Source organism: Rana temporaria, chromosome 1 (genome assembly GCF_905171775.1).
Source record: "Rana temporaria chromosome 1, aRanTem1.1, whole genome shotgun sequence".
Taxonomy (NCBI): Eukaryota; Metazoa; Chordata; class Amphibia; order Anura; family Ranidae; genus Rana; species Rana temporaria.
In genome coordinates, this window is record NC_053489.1 from 560,826,256 (window position 1) to 560,848,930 (window position 22,675).

General features: G+C 44.3%; 18 non-coding genes across 18 annotated transcripts; all 18 read left to right on the forward strand.

The window, feature by feature from the left end:
* Positions 1–6,053: 6,053 nt before the first annotated feature.
* Positions 6,054–6,138, forward strand: TRNAR-UCU. Its single transcript is given in 2 exon segments — positions 6,054–6,090; positions 6,103–6,138. It is a non-coding gene; the product is annotated as a tRNA-Arg (tRNA).
* An 880-nt stretch (positions 6,139–7,018) lies between these two features.
* TRNAR-UCU lies at positions 7,019–7,103 on the forward strand. Its single transcript is given in 2 exon segments — positions 7,019–7,055; positions 7,068–7,103. It is a non-coding gene; the product is annotated as a tRNA-Arg (tRNA).
* An 880-nt stretch (positions 7,104–7,983) lies between these two features.
* Positions 7,984–8,068, forward strand: TRNAR-UCU. Its single transcript is given in 2 exon segments — positions 7,984–8,020; positions 8,033–8,068. It is a non-coding gene; the product is annotated as a tRNA-Arg (tRNA).
* Positions 8,069–8,948: 880 nt separating this feature from the next.
* TRNAR-UCU lies at positions 8,949–9,033 on the forward strand. The gene is given in 2 exon segments: positions 8,949–8,985; positions 8,998–9,033. It is a non-coding gene; the product is annotated as a tRNA-Arg (tRNA).
* Positions 9,034–9,913: 880 nt separating this feature from the next.
* On the forward strand, positions 9,914–9,998 carry TRNAR-UCU. Its single transcript is given in 2 exon segments — positions 9,914–9,950; positions 9,963–9,998. It is a non-coding gene; the product is annotated as a tRNA-Arg (tRNA).
* Positions 9,999–10,878: 880 nt separating this feature from the next.
* TRNAR-UCU lies at positions 10,879–10,963 on the forward strand. The gene is given in 2 exon segments: positions 10,879–10,915; positions 10,928–10,963. It is a non-coding gene; the product is annotated as a tRNA-Arg (tRNA).
* Positions 10,964–11,843: 880 nt separating this feature from the next.
* On the forward strand, positions 11,844–11,928 carry TRNAR-UCU. The gene is given in 2 exon segments: positions 11,844–11,880; positions 11,893–11,928. It is a non-coding gene; the product is annotated as a tRNA-Arg (tRNA).
* Positions 11,929–12,808: 880 nt separating this feature from the next.
* TRNAR-UCU lies at positions 12,809–12,893 on the forward strand. The gene is given in 2 exon segments: positions 12,809–12,845; positions 12,858–12,893. It is a non-coding gene; the product is annotated as a tRNA-Arg (tRNA).
* An 880-nt stretch (positions 12,894–13,773) lies between these two features.
* On the forward strand, positions 13,774–13,858 carry TRNAR-UCU. The gene is given in 2 exon segments: positions 13,774–13,810; positions 13,823–13,858. It is a non-coding gene; the product is annotated as a tRNA-Arg (tRNA).
* Positions 13,859–14,738: 880 nt separating this feature from the next.
* Positions 14,739–14,823, forward strand: TRNAR-UCU. Its single transcript is given in 2 exon segments — positions 14,739–14,775; positions 14,788–14,823. It is a non-coding gene; the product is annotated as a tRNA-Arg (tRNA).
* An 880-nt stretch (positions 14,824–15,703) lies between these two features.
* Positions 15,704–15,788, forward strand: TRNAR-UCU. The gene is given in 2 exon segments: positions 15,704–15,740; positions 15,753–15,788. It is a non-coding gene; the product is annotated as a tRNA-Arg (tRNA).
* Positions 15,789–16,668: 880 nt separating this feature from the next.
* Positions 16,669–16,753, forward strand: TRNAR-UCU. Its single transcript is given in 2 exon segments — positions 16,669–16,705; positions 16,718–16,753. It is a non-coding gene; the product is annotated as a tRNA-Arg (tRNA).
* An 880-nt stretch (positions 16,754–17,633) lies between these two features.
* TRNAR-UCU lies at positions 17,634–17,718 on the forward strand. Its single transcript is given in 2 exon segments — positions 17,634–17,670; positions 17,683–17,718. It is a non-coding gene; the product is annotated as a tRNA-Arg (tRNA).
* An 880-nt stretch (positions 17,719–18,598) lies between these two features.
* Positions 18,599–18,683, forward strand: TRNAR-UCU. The gene is given in 2 exon segments: positions 18,599–18,635; positions 18,648–18,683. It is a non-coding gene; the product is annotated as a tRNA-Arg (tRNA).
* An 880-nt stretch (positions 18,684–19,563) lies between these two features.
* TRNAR-UCU lies at positions 19,564–19,648 on the forward strand. Its single transcript is given in 2 exon segments — positions 19,564–19,600; positions 19,613–19,648. It is a non-coding gene; the product is annotated as a tRNA-Arg (tRNA).
* Positions 19,649–20,528: 880 nt separating this feature from the next.
* On the forward strand, positions 20,529–20,613 carry TRNAR-UCU. Its single transcript is given in 2 exon segments — positions 20,529–20,565; positions 20,578–20,613. It is a non-coding gene; the product is annotated as a tRNA-Arg (tRNA).
* Positions 20,614–21,493: 880 nt separating this feature from the next.
* TRNAR-UCU lies at positions 21,494–21,578 on the forward strand. Its single transcript is given in 2 exon segments — positions 21,494–21,530; positions 21,543–21,578. It is a non-coding gene; the product is annotated as a tRNA-Arg (tRNA).
* Positions 21,579–22,458: 880 nt separating this feature from the next.
* TRNAR-UCU lies at positions 22,459–22,543 on the forward strand. The gene is given in 2 exon segments: positions 22,459–22,495; positions 22,508–22,543. It is a non-coding gene; the product is annotated as a tRNA-Arg (tRNA).
* The last annotated feature ends 132 nt before the right edge of the window (positions 22,544–22,675 follow it).

A 22,675-nucleotide genomic window follows, 5' to 3' on the forward strand; every position in this document is an offset into this window, starting at 1 on the left:
TGAAAGTTAGATATAACATTTTTATGATGCATATGGAAACTGTATATTGTGGATGATTTGTCAGTATAGAGGTGGCATTATTCAGCCTGCGATGTGTGCAGGGAGACATTTTGTATCTTTTGAATGTAATGTCCTCATGTGTGCGGCTGAGACTTTGTTTGAACCTGAATGTCTTGTTCCTGTGTATGAGAAATGGAGACTGTGTGTATTTACATCATTTTATGTTGGACGGGTTGCCTTTGTATAGTTCAGCCATGTTCCATGGTGTAAGATGGTTTCTCTGGCCATGTGGCTTGGGGGAGGGGCGACTAGTGTTGGATCTCTGTGTTTCTTGAGTGTACAATTTTTAGAGCAAAGTCATGTGTAATATGTTCATGATCTATGTGAGGAATAGAAATGAATAAATTGTGATTTTTACCTTTGTATGGGACCAAAAGACATGTCCGCATAAGTGTGGCTGAACTGTGATTGAATTGTTTGGCTGATGAAGGAAACATGTGCTTTAGTGGGGGAGGGGTGATTTGTTTGGTGTGCCATGAGGCTCGGGGGGGGGATGGGCAACCAGCATGGCTGTCCCATCACTGAGTCAAAGTTGGTAACCCTCTGTAAACAATAGCAGGCGTTTTAAATGATGTGACCTGAGTATATTTTTTTGAATGGCTTGTTATGAAAGGTGATGCCGCAGTTTGAACATGAGCTTTGAGAAAAAGTGTTTTTGTTTTAATGTTGCGCATGTAACTAACATTTTTTGAATGTGCTGTGTTGGCAAAAGGTCCGATTTGAAGCAGCCTCAAATGCGGCTCTGGGAGGGAGGGGTGACTAGTGTTGAATCCCTGGGCTCATTGTGAGGGGTTCCCACCATCCCTGTGCTCATTGTGAGGGGTTCACACCATAAAAAGGTCTGATTTGAAGGAGCCTAAAGTGTGTGCCTTGTTGGTTGGTTGTTTTTAGAAAATGTTTTTAATGTTCATATTTGATGTTCCATGTTTTGTTTTTGTGGAGAAAGATTCTAGGCAGGTTTTTGGGGGCTGCATATGGCAGCCATCTTGTTTGCTGCTATGGTCGTTGGCAGCCTTTTTGTGAGGTGCAGTCTGTTTGCTCTGTGGGTCATCCTGGGTCATCTTTTGGGTGTGATACCATGTGACTGAGAAGTGGAATTTTGCAGCCTTTGGGGCAGATTTTGATGTTTAGTGCAAATTGAGTAGCGCAGTATTTTCTGTTGGGATCTGGTGGACAACATTTTTGTTTTCCTTTGTGTAGTACGGTCTGTCCTTTTGTAGACAGTGTTTTTTGCAAGCGTAAATGGTGCCAATGTTGCTTGGCTTGTTGTTCGCCATTTTGAGATGCAGTTTAAGCGCTATCTTTTGTGTGGAATTTCGTTTTTTGGTGAAAAGACTGCTTTGCATGCACTGAATTGTGATGGATTGTGGGACTGGCTTTGAATGCATTTTTGTGCACAGCGATGTGCGTTTTGGTGTTTGAATATTCGGGGTCCTTGGCAATTCATTTGTTTTTGAAGATCGTAGGGTCAGGGGGGGGGGGGTCAACTCCTATTCTGCAGATGGGAGGAGATTGTTTTACCTTTCCTGAACCAAAAGAATTTTGTTTTAAAAGGAGAGAGACAGAAGAGAGTCAGTTCTGGCTTTGTCTACTATTGGATAATACTTCCAGGGGAGATTTGTGGTCCATGGAGTTTTTTTTTGATGAAGATAGACTTCCCCTCCCTCTTCCTGTCATTATGTAAATAAACCAGAATTAGGTTTTACGAGCTGAGCATACAACAGAAAGTCCTTTTTCAGCATTTATATATAAGCAGGAAGTCAGTGGGAGGAGTTTTTGAAGTCTGCTGAAAGATTAGCAATGGTATTTGTGTCCTGAAAGGACAACGGAAAATATTTTGGCGTTTAAAAGAGTTTTTTAAAGTTTAATTTCAGTCGTTTTTGTGAAGTGTTATACTGTAAATACAGTTTTGGGTATTTTAGAGCAAACAGGAGGGCTTCACCATTACTGTTGTAACATCTAGATGCAGAGAGAAGCCACATTATTCTGCAGGTGGTAACTGGGCGTAAGTGTTCCGTGTGGTTTAGTCTGGCGACGCAGTGTATGGGATGCATACACTGTGAGGGGTAGAGGCCTAATTTGGGGGTTGATCTGTGGTTGTTTACGAATCATTTGGCATAGTTACTCTGTAGTTCCGTGCCAGGAGGGTTGGGACAACAAGCCATAGAGATGATGCCTCGGTTAGGGTTTTCTAGTTGAGGGACTGGACCAGATAATGGTTGTAGTCTGTCAATCCACCGTAGAAGAAGGCACCGGGCGGTGCTCCCCGAAATGGGTGCAACGGTTTCTCTCGGACGCGGGAGGTAAGACGATAAGTCGATTTGAATCGCGTGGGAAGGAAGGCTTCCCACAGTCAGACGGTTACACGGTGCACAAAGCCTAGTTTTGGGGGCAAAGGCCTTTAGACCCCTTTAAAAGATTGCCAAGGATACTATTTGGGTATCCCTCTGGAGTGGATGTGGTTTCGCTGCGGTTTCAGAAATCTGTAATGATGAGTGTGGATGGAGGCGTGGTACACGCTTTGGTGACCCTCAAAGGAGAACGTTGTATAGCTGTCTATGCAAGGCTCTCACGCTGTTCTCATATTTTCCCCATTGTATTTTCGTCTATTGCTGAAAGTGAAGGCAGATTTCTGGCTGGTTTTTGTTTTTTTTCATTTTTGTTTTGGATACTATGAATATCTCCCCCACATTTGTATATGAATGTTTGTGTGTAGTAACGTGAATATGTTCGAATTTACCGCGGCGATCCTCCGATGCGTCGCGGCTGTAGTATTTTTGTAGAAACGGGGAAAGTAAGGGTTATAGAGGGTTTTGTTTGAATCGGTTTTGAAAGAATGTCATTGAAAATTTACAGGAATGTCATTTTTGTTTGCCATTCTCTGCAGGATAAATATGAGGGATGAAGTAATGATTTCTGCTTATAAGTATTTTTCAGGTCCAAGAAGTTTCTGGAAGTGTTTGTACATAGAGAGCAGGTGTATGTAGACAGCTGTACACATGGATAAATACGAGTCTAAGAAGGTTTAAAGTATCATAGGCTATTTCATTGTTTCTTCTTCCTCCAGTCTGTAATGAGGAAGAAAATGGGGGGATAAATAAATGTAAAAGTGACAGTTTTTCGAACTAATAACACTAATTCTAAATCAAGTTTGTGCCAAGACTGTCTTTCTTTGATGGAATTTGAATCGGCAAGCAGCAGTCTGTTGAAGTAGGTTCCCATTTTAGATGAACCTGCCAATGGTTCCAGGTATTACAGGAGATGGTAAGGTATTACAGGCGACGGGGAGGCATGCACAGATTGTGCAGGGAACACAGTCCCGAGGTCGGGGTTATTGTCATAAGGTTTGTTTGGAGGTCAACCGAAAACCAGGGTCGTACTCCCCTCGTCAGCTGTCGCGTCGATTCTCAGGTGATGGGGTGAGTGCGATCACTGTAACATGAACTTCAAAGGGGTTCAGGAGAGTCTCTCCTGGACCCCGACACTGTAATTGGTTTTCATTTTTCCCAACCAGGTTACTGGGTCGTTTGTAAAGAAACTTGATGGATGAGACCACGCCAGCCACTGCAAGAAGCGGCTCAACTACATCAAAGAAATGAGTAGTATCTTCGTTTATTTTTATTTGTTTGTTTAGTAAATTTTAGCAGAGGTAACGATGAAAAGCATCCCAAGTTATTATTTAAAGTCTATTTTATGACTATTTAAGAAAGTGAACGGGACGGATTGCGGGGTCTGTTCTGAGTCTCCACCGAGCTTTAGTGCCCAGCGATGACAGCGGTACATGCTATTTATGATGTTATGATTGGTATGAGGATTATTGACAAACTAGTGAAGACTCCGAACAGACATTTGTCAATAGAATTTAATGAGATGTCTTTGGAGGGTAGAATTGTTTTTCGTTTTTATGTCTCTGCCTCTTGTTGGTTGGGTATCTACAGCTTAAAAGGTAATTCAAGAGGTTCATGCGTGATGGTGAAGCTGTCCCAGCATCCTGTATCGTAGCCGATCGCAAGGATCTGATGGCACAAGAGAAAGTAGGAATGGCAGGGGCGGCTAGAAGGCACCAACCCCGACCAGGTCTGGGCATGGTTTCCTGCATATACACGGTGGGGGGCTTGAGCTTATGATACGATTGAACAATTCACACCTATTGAGGATGGAATGTTTCATGTGACTGTTGAAGCTACAAGGAAGTTCTCGCGGTCCAAGGGCGATTTCTGGGAATTCACAAGTAAAGATTGTTATACCTGGATCGGGGATACTGGGAATTGGAGTTCAGGCCCATATGGATAATGTTTGGGTCCCTGCAAGGCAGAGCCAGAGCTGTAGCTAAGTGAAGGTTGGGAGTCCTTTGAAGGGTCTGGGAATCTTTGGGGATTTAATTTTTATTTTACAGCGGATCGTGGTTGATGGAAATGGCAATATATATACTCATGTGGTTTTTATTTCTATTCTTTCTATGTCGTGATGAGGCGCTCCTGTTGCCTGATTGGACGCGTGACCAGAGCCGGAGCAGATAACCACATTTTCCTTGATGAAGACGCCCCGAAGCCGGACCCATTTCCAAGACACAGAGGACCCCAGACCGATCTGCGATTACTACAGCTCACCAAGTTGTGCCCTCCTTATAAGTCATGTCTCCTGAAGAACAGAGTCTACATGTCAAGTCGTGTTTTCCTTTTTATGGACTATAAGGACTGATTCCTTTCTCGGTGTAAGAAGACTATCAAGATTGGAAGGACAAGTGGGAGCAATATGACAAAAAGGGAGGACTGTGGTGGAAATTTGAAGATGTATTTAATATGTATTGTCATAATGGCACCCAGTCTTAGTACTGCCACAACCCGCTCTAAATAGAACTGACTGGGGCAGTCTGAGGCTGGTTGAATCTCGTCTGGTAGTAGAAAATGTCTTGAGGTTGGAGTGTGATGTTTGCGGCGTGGGTGTATGTCCGCTAACGAGGGGCCCTCTGTGCATTTAGCACCGACGATCGTTGAGGAGGGGATGCGCTCACTCCGCGAGCACACTAGTGGTTATGGACAGATGTGTGCTCTTATCTGGGCCTTGTCTGATCAGCAGGGCTTGCGATTCGTGGCGTACGCCTGTAGATAGCTTCCTTTCCACCTTAATAAGGGTATAATCTGGATATGCATTATTCTATGGAATGGCGCAGATTAGGATTCTATCAGGCGATTAATATGAGAGCTTATGATCGGTTAGAGGCAGGGGGGGGCACTCCCTGCCACGCCCATAAGCCTTTAGCAGCATTGTATGTACTTCTATGCATTGTATTGTATCCATTGTATTATATTCTATTCATGTATTCTATGGGACTTCCTGTTAGAAGGAACGTCCTTATATGGTGTTAGCTGTGTCAGTGGAACATCATGTGTTAACCACTCCCATGAGGGAGGTGTTTAATGGGTGCAGTGAGCACTTCCTGTTTTGGGTAAATAAAGGGGGCTTGGCTGAGCCTTTGGGCAGTCATGCTGGCAGAATGATATGAGAACAGGTTGGTGATGGTGTCTCTTTGTATGAATGGCAGAGAATGATGGTGAGTGAATCTATTTAGCTTAAATAAGCATTATTTCATTAAGACTGGATGCTGTGCTTTATAGCACAGGGCAAAATGGCGCTGTGCTCTGCGTACGGCCTATTTTGCCACCACAGTATGCCTCAGGTGATCTCTGGAAACTCATCTCTTCAGGGAAGTCTTTCCTGCCATTACCTAATAGCTGAGCTTTTCCTTTCTCCAGCAACTCATCAACGGTACAAATACTGCTACTTAACATGAGCTTCGGTTCCCACCTAAAGATCAAAAGATCTAGCACTAAGGCACATGCCCAAGCAGGTAGATTTCAATCTTAAACTGTATCTGGACCAGATCTTGAGCTCATCCCTATTATTTAGTAGCGACCAGTATTCGGATGTGTTTATTTGCTACGACTTGGATAGTTCCTCAGGCAAGGTCCTCTGACAACATCCTCAGAGAGGGCTCTGTGGCGCAATGGATAGCGCATTGGACTTCTAGCTGGTGTAGTAATTCAAAGGTTGTGGGTTCGAGTCCCACCAGAGTCGGTTTTATATAGTCCTTGTTCATAGTGATGCTGCTCTAATGCTATAAAGTAATGGATTCCATTCATAAGGGAGCTGTAGTGAAGAGGATTTGCCGTAAAAAGTTAATGATAGCGCATAGTGGTTCAGGCTTCTCTTGAGCGTTGATATCAGCAAAATTGGAGGTACCCCGTTGATTTCAGAACAATGAGAGGGATAGGTAAGCTAACCTGCATTCTATTGTTCCCTTCCCTCATTCCAGGTTTAGGCACTAATTTTTTACTGTGTCCTCTTTTGTCAGCCCCACAACCATTTACTGTCCACATCTTGCTACCTTCACCTCAATAAGAATTCCAAAGAATGCCCCATCTTAACCAATGACACCACCAAACGTCCACTTCACTCTCTTGATATCTCTCGCCTTGACTATTGCAACTCCCTACTCTTTTCTCTCCTTCAAAGAACTCCTGTTTGCTAGCTCCCTCAACACTTCCTCCCATGCTGGCCTCTGGGATTTCCCCAGGGGCTCTCCCATCCTCTCAAATTCCCTACTCCAATCTATATGGCTATTTCCCACTATGTATGCCTCAGGTGATCTCTGGAAACTCATCTCTTCAGAGAAGTCTTTCCTGCCATTACCTAATAGCTGAGCTTTTCCTTTCTCCAGCAACTCATCAACGGTACAAATACTGCTACTTAACATGAGCTTCGGTTCCCACCTAAAGATCAAAAGATCTAGCACTAAGGCACATGCCCAAGCAGGTAGATTTCAATCTTAAACTGTATCTGGACCAGATCTTGAGCTCATCCCTATTATTTAGTAGCGACCAGTATTCGGATGTGTTTATTTGCTACGACTTGGATAGTTCCTCAGGCAAGGTCCTCTGACAACATCCTCAGAGAGGGCTCTGTGGCGCAATGGATAGCGCATTGGACTTCTAGCTGGTGTAGTAATTCAAAGGTTGTGGGTTCGAGTCCCACCAGAGTCGGTTTTATATAGTCCTTGTTCATAGTGATGCTGCTCTAATGCTATAAAGTAATGGATTCCATTCATAAGGGAGCTGTAGTGAAGAGGATTTGCCGTAAAAAGTTAATGATAGCGCATAGTGGTTCAGGCTTCTCTTGAGCGTTGATATCAGCAAAATTGGTGGTACCACGTTGATTTCAGAACAATGAGAGGGATAGGTAAGCTAACCTGCATTCTATTGTTCCCTTCCCTCATTCCAGGTTTAGGCACTAATTTTTTACTGTGTCCTCTTTTGTCAGCCCCACAACCATTTACTGTCCACATCTTGCTACCTTCACCTCAATAAGAATTCCAAAGAATGCCCCATCTTAACCAATGACACCACCAAACGTCCACTTCACTCTCTTGATATCTCTCGCCTTGACTATTGCAACTCCCTACTCTTTTCTCTCCTTCCAAGAACTCCTGTTTGCTAGCTCCCTCAACACTTCCTCCCATGCTGGCCTCTGGGATTTCCCCAGGGGCTCTCCCATCCTCTCAAATTCCCTACTCCAATCTATATGGCTATTTCCCACTATGTATGCCTCAGGTGATCTCTGGAAACTCATCTCTTCAGGGAAGTCTTTCCTGCCATTACCTAATAGCTGAGCTTTTCCTTTCTCCAGCAACTCATCAACGGTACAAATACTGCTACTTAACATGAGCTTCGGTTCCCACCTAAAGATCAAAAGATCTAGCACTAAGGCACATGCCCAAGCAGGTAGATTTCAATCTTAAACTGTATCTGGACCAGATCTTGAGCTCATCCCTATTATTTAGTAGCGACCAGTATTCGGATGTGTTTATTTGCTACGACTTGGATAGTTCCTCAGGCAAGGTCCTCTGACAACATCCTCAGAGAGGGCTCTGTGGCGCAATGGATAGCGCATTGGACTTCTAGCTGGTGTAGTAATTCAAAGGTTGTGGGTTCGAGTCCCACCAGAGTCGGTTTTATATAGTTCTTGTTCATAGTGATGCTGCTCTAATGCTATAAAGTAATGGATTCCATTCATAAGGGAGCTGTAGTGAAGAGGATTTGCCGTAAAAAGTTAATGATAGCGCATAGTGGTTCAGGCTTCTCTTGAGCGTTGATATCAGCAAAATTGGAGGTACCCCGTTGAATTCAGAACAATGAGAGGGATAGGTAAGCTAACCTGCATTCTATTGTTCCCTTCCCTCATTCCAGGTTTAGGCACTAATTTTTTACTGTGTCCTCTTTTGTCAGCCCCACAACCATTTACTGTCCACATCTTGCTACCTTCACCTCAATAAGAATTCCAAAGAATGCCCCATCTTAACCAATGACACCACCAAACGTCCACTTCACTCTCTTGATATCTCTCGCCTTGACTATTGCAACTCCCTACTCTTTTCTCTCCTTCCAAGAACTCCTGTTTGCTAGCTCCCTCAACACTTCCTCCCATGCTGGCCTCTGGGATTTCCCCAGGGGCTCTCCCATCCTCTCAAATTCCCTACTCCAATCTATATGGCTATTTCCCACTATGTATGCCTCAGGTGATCTCTGGAAACTCATCTCTTCAGGGAAGTCTTTCCTGCCATTACCTAATAGCTGAGCTTTTCCTTTCTCCAGCAACTCATCAACGGTACAAATACTGCTACTTAACATGAGCTTCGGTTCCCACCTAAAGATCAAAAGATCTAGCACTAAGGCACATGCCCAAGCAGGTAGATTTCAATCTTAAACTGTATCTGGACCAGATCTTGAGCTCATCCCTATTATTTAGTAGCGACCAGTATTCGGATGTGTTTATTTGCTACGACTTGGATAGTTCCTCAGGCAAGGTCCTCTGACAACATCCTCAGAGAGGGCTCTGTGGCGCAATGGATAGCGCATTGGACTTCTAGCTGGTGTAGTAATTCAAAGGTTGTGGGTTCGAGTCCCACCAGAGTCGGTTTTATATAGTTCTTGTTCATAGTGATGCTGCTCTAATGCTATAAAGTAATGGATTCCATTCATAAGGGAGCTGTAGTGAAGAGGATTTGCCGTAAAAAGTTAATGATAGCGCATAGTGGTTCAGGCTTCTCTTGAGCGTTGATATCAGCAAAATTGGAGGTACCCCGTTGAATTCAGAACAATGAGAGGGATAGGTAAGCTAACCTGCATTCTATTGTTCCCTTCCCTCATTCCAGGTTTAGGCACTAATTTTTTACTGTGTCCTCTTTTGTCAGCCCCACAACCATTTACTGTCCACATCTTGCTACCTTCACCTCAATAAGAATTCCAAAGAATGCCCCATCTTAACCAATGACACCACCAAACGTCCACTTCACTCTCTTGATATCTCTCGCCTTGACTATTGCAACTCCCTACTCTTTTCTCTCCTTCCAAGAACTCCTGTTTGCTAGCTCCCTCAACACTTCCTCCCATGCTGGCCTCTGGGATTTCCCCAGGGGCTCTCCCATCCTCTCAAATTCCCTACTCCAATCTATATGGCTATTTCCCACTATGTATGCCTCAGGTGATCTCTGGAAACTCATCTCTTCAGGGAAGTCTTTCCTGCCATTACCTAATAGCTGAGCTTTTCCTTTCTCCAGCAACTCATCAACGGTACAAATACTGCTACTTAACATGAGCTTCGGTTCCCACCTAAAGATCAAAAGATCTAGCACTAAGGCACATGCCCAAGCAGGTAGATTTCAATCTTAAACTGTATCTGGACCAGATCTTGAGCTCATCCCTATTATTTAGTAGCGACCAGTATTCGGATGTGTTTATTTGCTACGACTTGGATAGTTCCTCAGGCAAGGTCCTCTGACAACATCCTCAGAGAGGGCTCTGTGGCGCAATGGATAGCGCATTGGACTTCTAGCTGGTGTAGTAATTCAAAGGTTGTGGGTTCGAGTCCCACCAGAGTCGGTTTTATATAGTCCTTGTTCATAGTGATGCTGCTCTAATGCTATAAAGTAATAGATTCCATTCATAAGGGAGCTGTAGTGAAGAGGATTTGCCGTAAAAAGTTAATGATAGCGCATAGTGGTTCAGGCTTCTCTTGAGCGTTGATATCAGCAAAATTGGAGGTACCCCGTTGAATTCAGAACAATGAGAGGGATAGGTAAGCTAACCTGCATTCTATTGTTCCCTTCCCTCATTCCAGGTTTAGGCACTAATTTTTTACTGTGTCCTCTTTTGTCAGCCCCACAACCATTTACTGTCCACATCTTGCTACCTTCACCTCAATAAGAATTCCAAAGAATGCCCCATCTTAACCAATGACACCACCAAACGTCCACTTCACTCTCTTGATATCTCTCGCCTTGACTATTGCAACTCCCTACTCTTTTCTCTCCTTCCAAGAACTCCTGTTTGCTAGCTCCCTCAACACTTCCTCCCATGCTGGCCTCTGGGATTTCCCCAGGGGCTCTCCCATCCTCTCAAATTCCCTACTCCAATCTATATGGCTATTTCCCACTATGTATGCCTCAGGTGATCTCTGGAAACTCATCTCTTCAGGGAAGTCTTTCCTGCCATTACCTAATAGCTGAGCTTTTCCTTTCTCCAGCAACTCATCAACGGTACAAATACTGCTACTTAACATGAGCTTCGGTTCCCACCTAAAGATCAAAAGATCTAGCACTAAGGCACATGCCCAAGCAGGTAGATTTCAATCTTAAACTGTATCTGGACCAGATCTTGAGCTCATCCCTATTATTTAGTAGCGACCAGTATTCGGATGTGTTTATTTGCTACGACTTGGATAGTTCCTCAGGCAAGGTCCTCTGACAACATCCTCAGAGAGGGCTCTGTGGCGCAATGGATAGCGCATTGGACTTCTAGCTGGTGTAGTAATTCAAAGGTTGTGGGTTCGAGTCCCACCAGAGTCGGTTTTATATAGTCCTTGTTCATAGTGATGCTGCTCTAATGCTATAAAGTAATGGATTCCATTCATAAGGGAGCTGTAGTGAAGAGGATTTGCCGTAAAAAGTTAATGATAGCGCATAGTGGTTCAGGCTTCTCTTGAGCGTTGATATCAGCAAAATTGGAGGTACCCCGTTGAATTCAGAACAATGAGAGGGATAGGTAAGCTAACCTGCATTCTATTGTTCCCTTCCCTCATTCCAGGTTTAGGCACTAATTTTTTACTGTGTCCTCTTTTGTCAGCCCCACAACCATTTACTGTCCACATCTTGCTACCTTCACCTCAATAAGAATTCCAAAGAATGCCCCATCTTAACCAATGACACCACCAAACGTCCACTTCACTCTCTTGATATCTCTCGCCTTGACTATTGCAACTCCCTACTCTTTTCTCTCCTTCCAAGAACTCCTGTTTGCTAGCTCCCTCAACACTTCCTCCCATGCTGGCCTCTGGGATTTCCCCAGGGGCTCTCCCATCCTCTCAAATTCCCTACTCCAATCTATATGGCTATTTCCCACTATGTATGCCTCAGGTGATCTCTGGAAACTCATCTCTTCAGGGAAGTCTTTCCTGCCATTACCTAATAGCTGAGCTTTTCCTTTCTCCAGCAACTCATCAACGGTACAAATACTGCTACTTAACATGAGCTTCGGTTCCCACCTAAAGATCAAAAGATCTAGCACTAAGGCACATGCCCAAGCAGGTAGATTTCAATCTTAAACTGTATCTGGACCAGATCTTGAGCTCATCCCTATTATTTAGTAGCGACCAGTATTCGGATGTGTTTATTTGCTACGACTTGGATAGTTCCTCAGGCAAGGTCCTCTGACAACATCCTCAGAGAGGGCTCTGTGGCGCAATGGATAGCGCATTGGACTTCTAGCTGGTGTAGTAATTCAAAGGTTGTGGGTTCGAGTCCCACCAGAGTCGGTTTTATATAGTCCTTGTTCATAGTGATGCTGCTCTAATGCTATAAAGTAATGGATTCCATTCATAAGGGAGCTGTAGTGAAGAGGATTTGCCGTAAAAAGTTAATGATAGCGCATAGTGGTTCAGGCTTCTCTTGAGCGTTGATATCAGCAAAATTGGAGGTACCCCGTTGAATTCAGAACAATGAGAGGGATAGGTAAGCTAACCTGCATTCTATTGTTCCCTTCCCTCATTCCAGGTTTAGGCACTAATTTTTTACTGTGTCCTCTTTTGTCAGCCCCACAACCATTTACTGTCCACATCTTGCTACCTTCACCTCAATAAGAATTCCAAAGAATGCCCCATCTTAACCAATGACACCACCAAACGTCCACTTCACTCTCTTGATATCTCTCGCCTTGACTATTGCAACTCCCTACTCTTTTCTCTCCTTCCAAGAACTCCTGTTTGCTAGCTCCCTCAACACTTCCTCCCATGCTGGCCTCTGGGATTTCCCCAGGGGCTCTCCCATCCTCTCAAATTCCCTACTCCAATCTATATGGCTATTTCCCACTATGTATGCCTCAGGTGATCTCTGGAAACTCATCTCTTCAGGGAAGTCTTTCCTGCCATTACCTAATAGCTGAGCTTTTCCTTTCTCCAGCAACTCATCAACGGTACAAATACTGCTACTTAACATGAGCTTCGGTTCCCACCTAAAGATCAAAAGATCTAGCACTAAGGCACATGCCCAAGCAGGTAGATTTCAATCTTAAACTGTATCTGGACCAGATCTTGAGCTCATCCCTATTATTTAGTAGCGACCAGTATTCGGATGTGTTTATTTGCTACGACTTGGATAGTTCCTCAGGCAAGGTCCTCTGACAACATCCTCAGAGAGGGCTCTGTGGCGCAATGGATAGCGCATTGGACTTCTAGCTGGTGTAGTAATTCAAAGGTTGTGGGTTCGAGTCCCACCAGAGTCGGTTTTATATAGTTCTTGTTCATAGTGATGCTGCTCTAATGCTATAAAGTAATGGATTCCATTCATAAGGGAGCTGTAGTGAAGAGGATTTGCCGTAAAAAGTTAATGATAGCGCATAGTGGTTCAGGCTTCTCTTGAGCGTTGATATCAGCAAAATTGGAGGTACCCCGTTGAATTCAGAACAATGAGAGGGATAGGTAAGCTAACCTGCATTCTATTGTTCCCTTCCCTCATTCCAGGTTTAGGCACTAATTTTTTACTGTGTCCTCTTTTGTCAGCCCCACAACCATTTACTGTCCACATCTTGCTACCTTCACCTCAATAAGAATTCCAAAGAATGCCCCATCTTAACCAATGACACCACCAAACGTCCACTTCACTCTCTTGATATCTCTCGCCTTGACTATTGCAACTCCCTACTCTTTTCTCTCCTTCCAAGAACTCCTGTTTGCTAGCTCCCTCAACACTTCCTCCCATGCTGGCCTCTGGGATTTCCCCAGGGGCTCTCCCATCCTCTCAAATTCCCTACTCCAATCTATATGGCTATTTCCCACTATGTATGCCTCAGGTGATCTCTGGAAACTCATCTCTTCAGGGAAGTCTTTCCTGCCATTACCTAATAGCTGAGCTTTTCCTTTCTCCAGCAACTCATCAACGGTACAAATACTGCTACTTAACATGAGCTTCGGTTCCCACCTAAAGATCAAAAGATCTAGCACTAAGGCACATGCCCAAGCAGGTAGATTTCAATCTTAAACTGTATCTGGACCAGATCTTGAGCTCATCCCTATTATTTAGTAGCGACCAGTATTCGGATGTGTTTATTTGCTACGACTTGGATAGTTCCTCAGGCAAGGTCCTCTGACAACATCCTCAGAGAGGGCTCTGTGGCGCAATGGATAGCGCATTGGACTTCTAGCTGGTGTAGTAATTCAAAGGTTGTGGGTTCGAGTCCCACCAGAGTCGGTTTTATATAGTCCTTGTTCATAGTGATGCTGCTCTAATGCTATAAAGTAATGGATTCCATTCATAAGGGAGCTGTAGTGAAGAGGATTTGCCGTAAAAAGTTAATGATAGCGCATAGTGGTTCAGGCTTCTCTTGAGCGTTGATATCAGCAAAATTGGAGGTACCCCGTTGAATTCAGAACAATGAGAGGGATAGGTAAGCTAACCTGCATTCTATTGTTCCCTTCCCTCATTCCAGGTTTAGGCACTAATTTTTTACTGTGTCCTCTTTTGTCAGCCCCACAACCATTTACTGTCCACATCTTGCTACCTTCACCTCAATAAGAATTCCAAAGAATGCCCCATCTTAACCAATGACACCACCAAACGTCCACTTCACTCTCTTGATATCTCTCGCCTTGACTATTGCAACTCCCTACTCTTTTCTCTCCTTCCAAGAACTCCTGTTTGCTAGCTCCCTCAACACTTCCTCCCATGCTGGCCTCTGGGATTTCCCCAGGGGCTCTCCCATCCTCTCAAATTCCCTACTCCAATCTATATGGCTATTTCCCACTATGTATGCCTCAGGTGATCTCTGGAAACTCATCTCTTCAGGGAAGTCTTTCCTGCCATTACCTAATAGCTGAGCTTTTCCTTTCTCCAGCAACTCATCAACGGTACAAATACTGCTACTTAACATGAGCTTCGGTTCCCACCTAAAGATCAAAAGATCTAGCACTAAGGCACATGCCCAAGCAGGTAGATTTCAATCTTAAACTGTATCTGGACCAGATCTTGAGCTCATCCCTATTATTTAGTAGCGACCAGTATTCGGATGTGTTTATTTGCTACGACTTGGATAGTTCCTCAGGCAAGGTCCTCTGACAACATCCTCAGAGAGGGCTCTGTGGCGCAATGGATAGCGCATTGGACTTCTAGCTGGTGTAGTAATTCAAAGGTTGTGGGTTCGAGTCCCACCAGAGTCGGTTTTATATAGTCCTTGTTCATAGTGATGCTGCTCTAATGCTATAAAGTAATGGATTCCATTCATAAGGGAGCTGTAGTGAAGAGGATTTGCCGTAAAAAGTTAATGATAGCGCATAGTGGTTCAGGCTTCTCTTGAGCGTTGATATCAGCAAAATTGGAGGTACCCCCTTGAATTCAGAACAATGAGAGGGATAGGTAAGCTAACCTGCATTCTATTGTTCCCTTCCCTCATTCCAGGTTTAGGCACTAATTTTTTACTGTGTCCTCTTTTGTCAGCCCCACAACCATTTACTGTCCACATCTTGCTACCTTCACCTCAATAAGAATTCCAAAGAATGCCCCATCTTAACCAATGACACCACCAAACGTCCACTTCACTCTCTTGATATCTCTCGCCTTGACTATTGCAACTCCCTACTCTTTTCTCTCCTTCCAAGAACTCCTGTTTGCTAGCTCCCTCAACACTTCCTCCCATGCTGGCCTCTGGGATTTCCCCAGGGGCTCTCCCATCCTCTCAAATTCCCTACTCCAATCTATATGGCTATTTCCCACTATGTATGCCTCAGGTGATCTCTGGAAACTCATCTCTTCAGGGAAGTCTTTCCTGCCATTACCTAATAGCTGAGCTTTTCCTTTCTCCAGCAACTCATCAACGGTACAAATACTGCTACTTAACATGAGCTTCGGTTCCCACCTAAAGATCAAAAGATCTAGCACTAAGGCACATGCCCAAGCAGGTAGATTTCAATCTTAAACTGTATCTGGACCAGATCTTGAGCTCATCCCTATTATTTAGTAGCGACCAGTATTCGGATGTGTTTATTTGCTACGACTTGGATAGTTCCTCAGGCAAGGTCCTCTGACAACATCCTCAGAGAGGGCTCTGTGGCGCAATGGATAGCGCATTGGACTTCTAGCTGGTGTAGTAATTCAAAGGTTGTGGGTTCGAGTCCCACCAGAGTCGGTTTTATATAGTTCTTGTTCATAGTGATGCTGCTCTAATGCTATAAAGTAATGGATTCCATTCATAAGGGAGCTGTAGTGAAGAGGATTTGCCGTAAAAAGTTAATGATAGCGCATAGTGGTTCAGGCTTCTCTTGAGCGTTGATATCAGCAAAATTGGAGGTACCCCCTTGAATTCAGAACAATGAGAGGGATAGGTAAGCTAACCTGCATTCTATTGTTCCCTTCCCTCATTCCAGGTTTAGGCACTAATTTTTTACTGTGTCCTCTTTTGTCAGCCCCACAACCATTTACTGTCCACATCTTGCTACCTTCACCTCAATAAGAATTCCAAAGAATGCCCCATCTTAACCAATGACACCACCAAACGTCCACTTCACTCTCTTGATATCTCTCGCCTTGACTATTGCAACTCCCTACTCTTTTCTCTCCTTCCAAGAACTCCTGTTTGCTAGCTCCCTCAACACTTCCTCCCATGCTGGCCTCTGGGATTTCCCCAGGGGCTCTCCCATCCTCTCAAATTCCCTACTCCAATCTATATGGCTATTTCCCACTATGTATGCCTCAGGTGATCTCTGGAAACTCATCTCTTCAGGGAAGTCTTTCCTGCCATTACCTAATAGCTGAGCTTTTCCTTTCTCCAGCAACTCATCAACGGTACAAATACTGCTACTTAACATGAGCTTCGGTTCCCACCTAAAGATCAAAAGATCTAGCACTAAGGCACATGCCCAAGCAGGTAGATTTCAATCTTAAACTGTATCTGGACCAGATCTTGAGCTCATCCCTATTATTTAGTAGCGACCAGTATTCGGATGTGTTTATTTGCTACGACTTGGATAGTTCCTCAGGCAAGGTCCTCTGACAACATCCTCAGAGAGGGCTCTGTGGCGCAATGGATAGCGCATTGGACTTCTAGCTGGTGTAGTAATTCAAAGGTTGTGGGTTCGAGTCCCACCAGAGTCGGTTTTATATAGTCCTTGTTCATAGTGATGCTGCTCTAATGCTATAAAGTAATGGATTCCATTCATAAGGGAGCTGTAGTGAAGAGGATTTGCCGTAAAAAGTTAATGATAGCGCATAGTGGTTCAGGCTTCTCTTGAGCGTTGATATCAGCAAAATTGGAGGTACCCCGTTGAATTCAGAACAATGAGAGGGATAGGTAAGCTAACCTGCATTCTATTGTTCCCTTCCCTCATTCCAGGTTTAGGCACTAATTTTTTACTGTGTCCTCTTTTGTCAGCCCCACAACCATTTACTGTCCACATCTTGCTACCTTCACCTCAATAAGAATTCCAAAGAATGCCCCATCTTAACCAATGACACCACCAAACGTCCACTTCACTCTCTTGATATCTCTCGCCTTGACTATTGCAACTCCCTACTCTTTTCTCTCCTTCCAAGAACTCCTGTTTGCTAGCTCCCTCAACACTTCCTCCCATGCTGGCCTCTGGGATTTCCCCAGGGGCTCTCCCATCCTCTCAAATTCCCTACTCCAATCTATATGGCTATTTCCCACTATGTATGCCTCAGGTGATCTCTGGAAACTCATCTCTTCAGAGAAGTCTTTCCTGCCATTACCTAATAGCTGAGCTTTTCCTTTCTCCAGCAACTCATCAACGGTACAAATACTGCTACTTAACATGAGCTTCGGTTCCCACCTAAAGATCAAAAGATCTAGCACTAAGGCACATGCCCAAGCAGGTAGATTTCAATCTTAAACTGTATCTGGACCAGATCTTGAGCTCATCCCTATTATTTAGTAGCGACCAGTATTCGGATGTGTTTATTTGCTACGACTTGGATAGTTCCTCAGGCAAGGTCCTCTGACAACATCCTCAGAGAGGGCTCTGTGGCGCAATGGATAGCGCATTGGACTTCTAGCTGGTGTAGTAATTCAAAGGTTGTGGGTTCGAGTCCCACCAGAGTCGGTTTTATATAGTCCTTGTTCATAGTGATGCTGCTCTAATGCTATAAAGTAATGGATTCCATTCATAAGGGAGCTGTAGTGAAGAGGATTTGCCGTAAAAAGTTAATGATAGCGCATAGTGGTTCAGGCTTCTCTTGAGCGTTGATATCAGCAAAATTGGAGGTACCCCGTTGAATTCAGAACAATGAGAGGGATAGGTAAGCTAACCTGCATTCTATTGTTCCCTTCCCTCATTCCAGGTTTAGGCACTAATTTTTTACTGTGTCCTCTTTTGTCAGCCCCACAACCATTTACTGTCCACATCTTGCTACCTTCACCTCAATAAGAATTCCAAAGAATGCCCCATCTTAACCAATGACACCACCAAACGTCCACTTCACTCTCTTGATATCTCTCGCCTTGACTATTGCAACTCCCTACTCTTTTCTCTCCTTCCAAGAACTCCTGTTTGCTAGCTCCCTCAACACTTCCTCCCATGCTGGCCTCTGGGATTTCCCCAGGGGCTCTCCCATCCTCTCAAATTCCCTACTCCAATCTATATGGCTATTTCCCACTATGTATGCCTCAGGTGATCTCTGGAAACTCATCTCTTCAGGGAAGTCTTTCCTGCCATTACCTAATAGCTGAGCTTTTCCTTTCTCCAGCAACTCATCAACGGTACAAATACTGCTACTTAACATGAGCTTCGGTTCCCACCTAAAGATCAAAAGATCTAGCACTAAGGCACATGCCCAAGCAGGTAGATTTCAATCTTAAACTGTATCTGGACCAGATCTTGAGCTCATCCCTATTATTTAGTAGCGACCAGTATTCGGATGTGTTTATTTGCTACGACTTGGATAGTTCCTCAGGCAAGGTCCTCTGACAACATCCTCAGAGAGGGCTCTGTGGCGCAATGGATAGCGCATTGGACTTCTAGCTGGTGTAGTAATTCAAAGGTTGTGGGTTCGAGTCCCACCAGAGTCGGTTTTATATAGTCCTTGTTCATAGTGATGCTGCTCTAATGCTATAAAGTAATGGATTCCATTCATAAGGGAGCTGTAGTGAAGAGGATTTGCCGTAAAAAGTTAATGATAGCGCATAGTGGTTCAGGCTTCTCTTGAGCGTTGATATCAGCAAAATTGGAGGTACCCCGTTGAATTCAGAACAATGAGAGGGATAGGTAAGCTAACCTGCATTCTATTGTTCCCTTCCCTCATTCCAGGTTTAGGCACTAATTTTTTACTGTGTCCTCTTTTGTCAGCCCCACAACCATTTACTGTCCACATCTTGCTACCTTCACCTCAATAAGAATTCCAAAGAATGCCCCATCTTAACCAATGACACCACCAAACGTCCACTTCACTCTCTTGATATCTCTCGCCTTGACTATTGCAACTCCCTACTCTTTTCTCTCCTTCCAAGAACTCCTGTTTGCTAGCTCCCTCAACACTTCCTCCCATGCTGGCCTCTGGGATTTCCCCAGGGGCTCTCCCATCCTCTCAAATTCCCTACTCCAATCTATATGGCTATTTCCCACTATGTATGCCTCAGGTGATCTCTGGAAACTCATCTCTTCAGGGAAGTCTTTCCTGCCATTACCTAATAGCTGAGCTTTTCCTTTCTCCAGCAACTCATCAACGGTACAAATACTGCTACTTAACATGAGCTTCGGTTCCCACCTAAAGATCAAAAGATCTAGCACTAAGGCACATGCCCAAGCAGGTAGATTTCAATCTTAAACTGTATCTGGACCAGATCTTGAGCTCATCCCTATTATTTAGTAGCGACCAGTATTCGGATGTGTTTATTTGCTACGACTTGGATAGTTCCTCAGGCAAGGTCCTCTGACAACATCCTCAGAGAGGGCTCTGTGGCGCAATGGATAGCGCATTGGACTTCTAGCTGGTGTAGTAATTCAAAGGTTGTGGGTTCGAGTCCCACCAGAGTCGGTTTTATATAGTCCTTGTTCATAGTGATGCTGCTCTAATGCTATAAAGTAATGGATTCCATTCATAAGGGAGCTGTAGTGAAGAGGATTTGCCGTAAAAAGTTAATGATAGCGCATAGTGGTTCAGGCTTCTCTTGAGCGTTGATATCAGCAAAATTGGAGGTACCCCCTTGAATTCAGAACAATGAGAGGGATAGGTAAGCTAACCTGCATTCTATTGTTCCCTTCCCTCATTCCAGGTTTAGGCACTAATTTTTTACTGTGTCCTCTTTTGTCAGCCCCACAACCATTTACTGTCCACATCTTGCTACCTTCACCTCAATAAGAATTCCAAAGAATGCCCCATCTTAACCAATGACACCACCAAACGTCCACTTCACTCTCTTGATATCTCTCGCCTTGACTATTGCAACTCCCTACTCTTTTCTCTCCTTCCAAGAACTCCTGTTTGCTAGCTCCCTCAACACTTCCTCCCATGCTGGCCTCTGGGATTTCCCCAGGGGCTCTCCCATCCTCTCAAATTCCCTACTCCAATCTATATGGCTATTTCCCACTATGTATGCCTCAGGTGATCCCTGGAAACTCATCTCTTCAGGGAAGTCTTTCCTGCCATTACCTAATAGCTGAGCTTTTCCTTTCTCCAGCAACTCATCAACGGTACAAATACTGCTACTTAACATGAGCTTCGGTTCCCACCTAAAGATCAAAAGATCTAGCACTAAGGCACATGCCCAAGCAGGTAGATTTCAATCTTAAACTGTATCTGGACCAGATCTTGAGCTCATCCCTATTATTTAGTAGCGACCAGTATTCGGATGTGTTTATTTGCTACGACTTGGATAGTTCCTCAGGCAAGGTCCTCTGACAACATCCTCAGAGAGGGCTCTGTGGCGCAATGGATAGCGCATTGGACTTCTAGCTGGTGTAGTAATTCAAAGGTTGTGGGTTCGAGTCCCACCAGAGTCGGTTTTATATAGTCCTTGTTCATAGTGATGCTGCTCTAATGCTATAAAGTAATGGATTCCATTCATAAGGGAGCTGTAGTGAAGAGGATTTGCCGTAAAAAGTTAATGATAGCGCATAGTGGTTCAGGCTTCTCTTGAGCGTTGATATCAGCAAAATTGGAGGTACCCCGTTGAATTCAGAACAATGAGAGGGATAGGTAAGCTAACCTGCATTCTATTGTTCCCTTCCCTCATTCCAGGTTTAGGCACTAATTTTTTACTGTGTCCTCTTTTGTCAGCCCCACAACCATTTACTGTCCACATCTTGCTACCTTCACCTCAATAAGAATTCCAAAGAATGCCCCATCTTAACCAATGACACCACCAAACGTCCACTTCACTCTCTTGATATCTCTCGCCTTGACTATTGCAACTCCCTACTCTTTTCTCTCCTTCCAAGAACTCCTGTTTGCTAGCTCCCTCAACACTTCCTCCCATGCTGGCCTCTGGGATTTCCCCAGGGGCTCTCCCATCCTCTCAAATTCCCTACTCCAATCTATATGGCTATTTCCCACTATGTATGCCTCAGGTGATCTCTGGAAACTCATCTCTTCAGGGAAGTCTTTCCTGCCATTACCTAATAGCTGAGCTTTTCCTTTCTCCAGCAACTCATCAACGGTACAAATACTGCTACTTAACATGAGCTTCGGTTCCCACCTAAAGATCAAAAGATCTAGCACTAAGGCACATGCCCAAGCAGGTAGATTTCAATCTTAAACTGTATCTGGACCAGATCTTGAGCTCATCCCTATTATTTAGTAGCGACCAGTATTCGGATGTGTTTATTTGCTACGACTTGGATAGTTCCTCAGGCAAGGTCCTCTGACAACATCCTCAGAGAGGGCTCTGTGGCGCAATGGATAGTGCATTGGACTTCTAGCTGGTGTAGTAATTCAAAGGTTGTGGGTTCGAGTCCCACCAGAGTCGGTTTTATATAGTCCTTGTTCATAGTGATGCTGCTCTAATGCTATAAAGTAATGGATTCCATTCATAAGGGAGCTGTAGTGAAGAGGATTTGCCGTAAAAAGTTAATGATAGCGCATAGTGGTTCAGGCTTCTCTTGAGCGTTGATATCAGCAAAATTGGAGGTACCCCGTTGAATTCAGAACAATGAGAGGGATAGGTAAGCTAACCTGCATTCTATTGTTCCCTTCCCTCATTCCAGGTTTAGGCACTAATTTTTTACTGTGTCCTCTTTTGTCAGCCCCACAACCATTTACTGTCCACATCTTGCTACCTTCACCTCAATAAGAATTCCAAAGAATGCCCCATCTTAACCAATGACACCACCAAACGTCCACTTCACTCTCTTGATATCTCTCGCCTTGACTATTGCAACTCCCTACTCTTTTCTCTCCTTCCAAGAACTCCTGTTTGCTAGCTCCCTCAACACTTCCTCCCATGCTGGCCTCTGGGATTTCCCCAGGGGCTCTCCCATCCTCTCAAATTCCCTACTCCAATCTATATGGCTATTTCCCACTATGTATGCCTCAGGTGATCTCTGGAAACTCATCTCTTCAGGGAAGTCTTTCCTGCCATTACCTAATAGCTGAGCTTTTCCTTTCTCCAGCAACTCATCAACGGTACAAATACTGCTACTTAACATGAGCTTCGGTTCCCACCTAAAGATCAAAAGATCTAGCACTAAGGCACATGCCCAAGCAGGTAGATTTCAATCTTAAACTGTATCTGGACCAGATCTTGAGCTCATCCCTATTATTTAGTAGCGACCAGTATTCGGATGTGTTTATTTGCTACGACTTGGATAGTTCCTCAGGCAAGGTCCTCTGACAACATCCTCAGAGAGGGCTCTGTGGCGCAATGGATAGTGCATTGGACTTCTAGCTGGTGTAGTAATTCAAAGGTTGTGGGTTCGAGTCCCACCAGAGTCGGTTTTATATAGTCCTTGTTCATAGTGATGCTGCTCTAATGCTATAAAGTAATGGATTCCATTCATAAGGGAGCTGTAGTGAAGAGGATTTGCCGTAAAAAGTTAATGATAGCGCATAGTGGTTCAGGCTTCT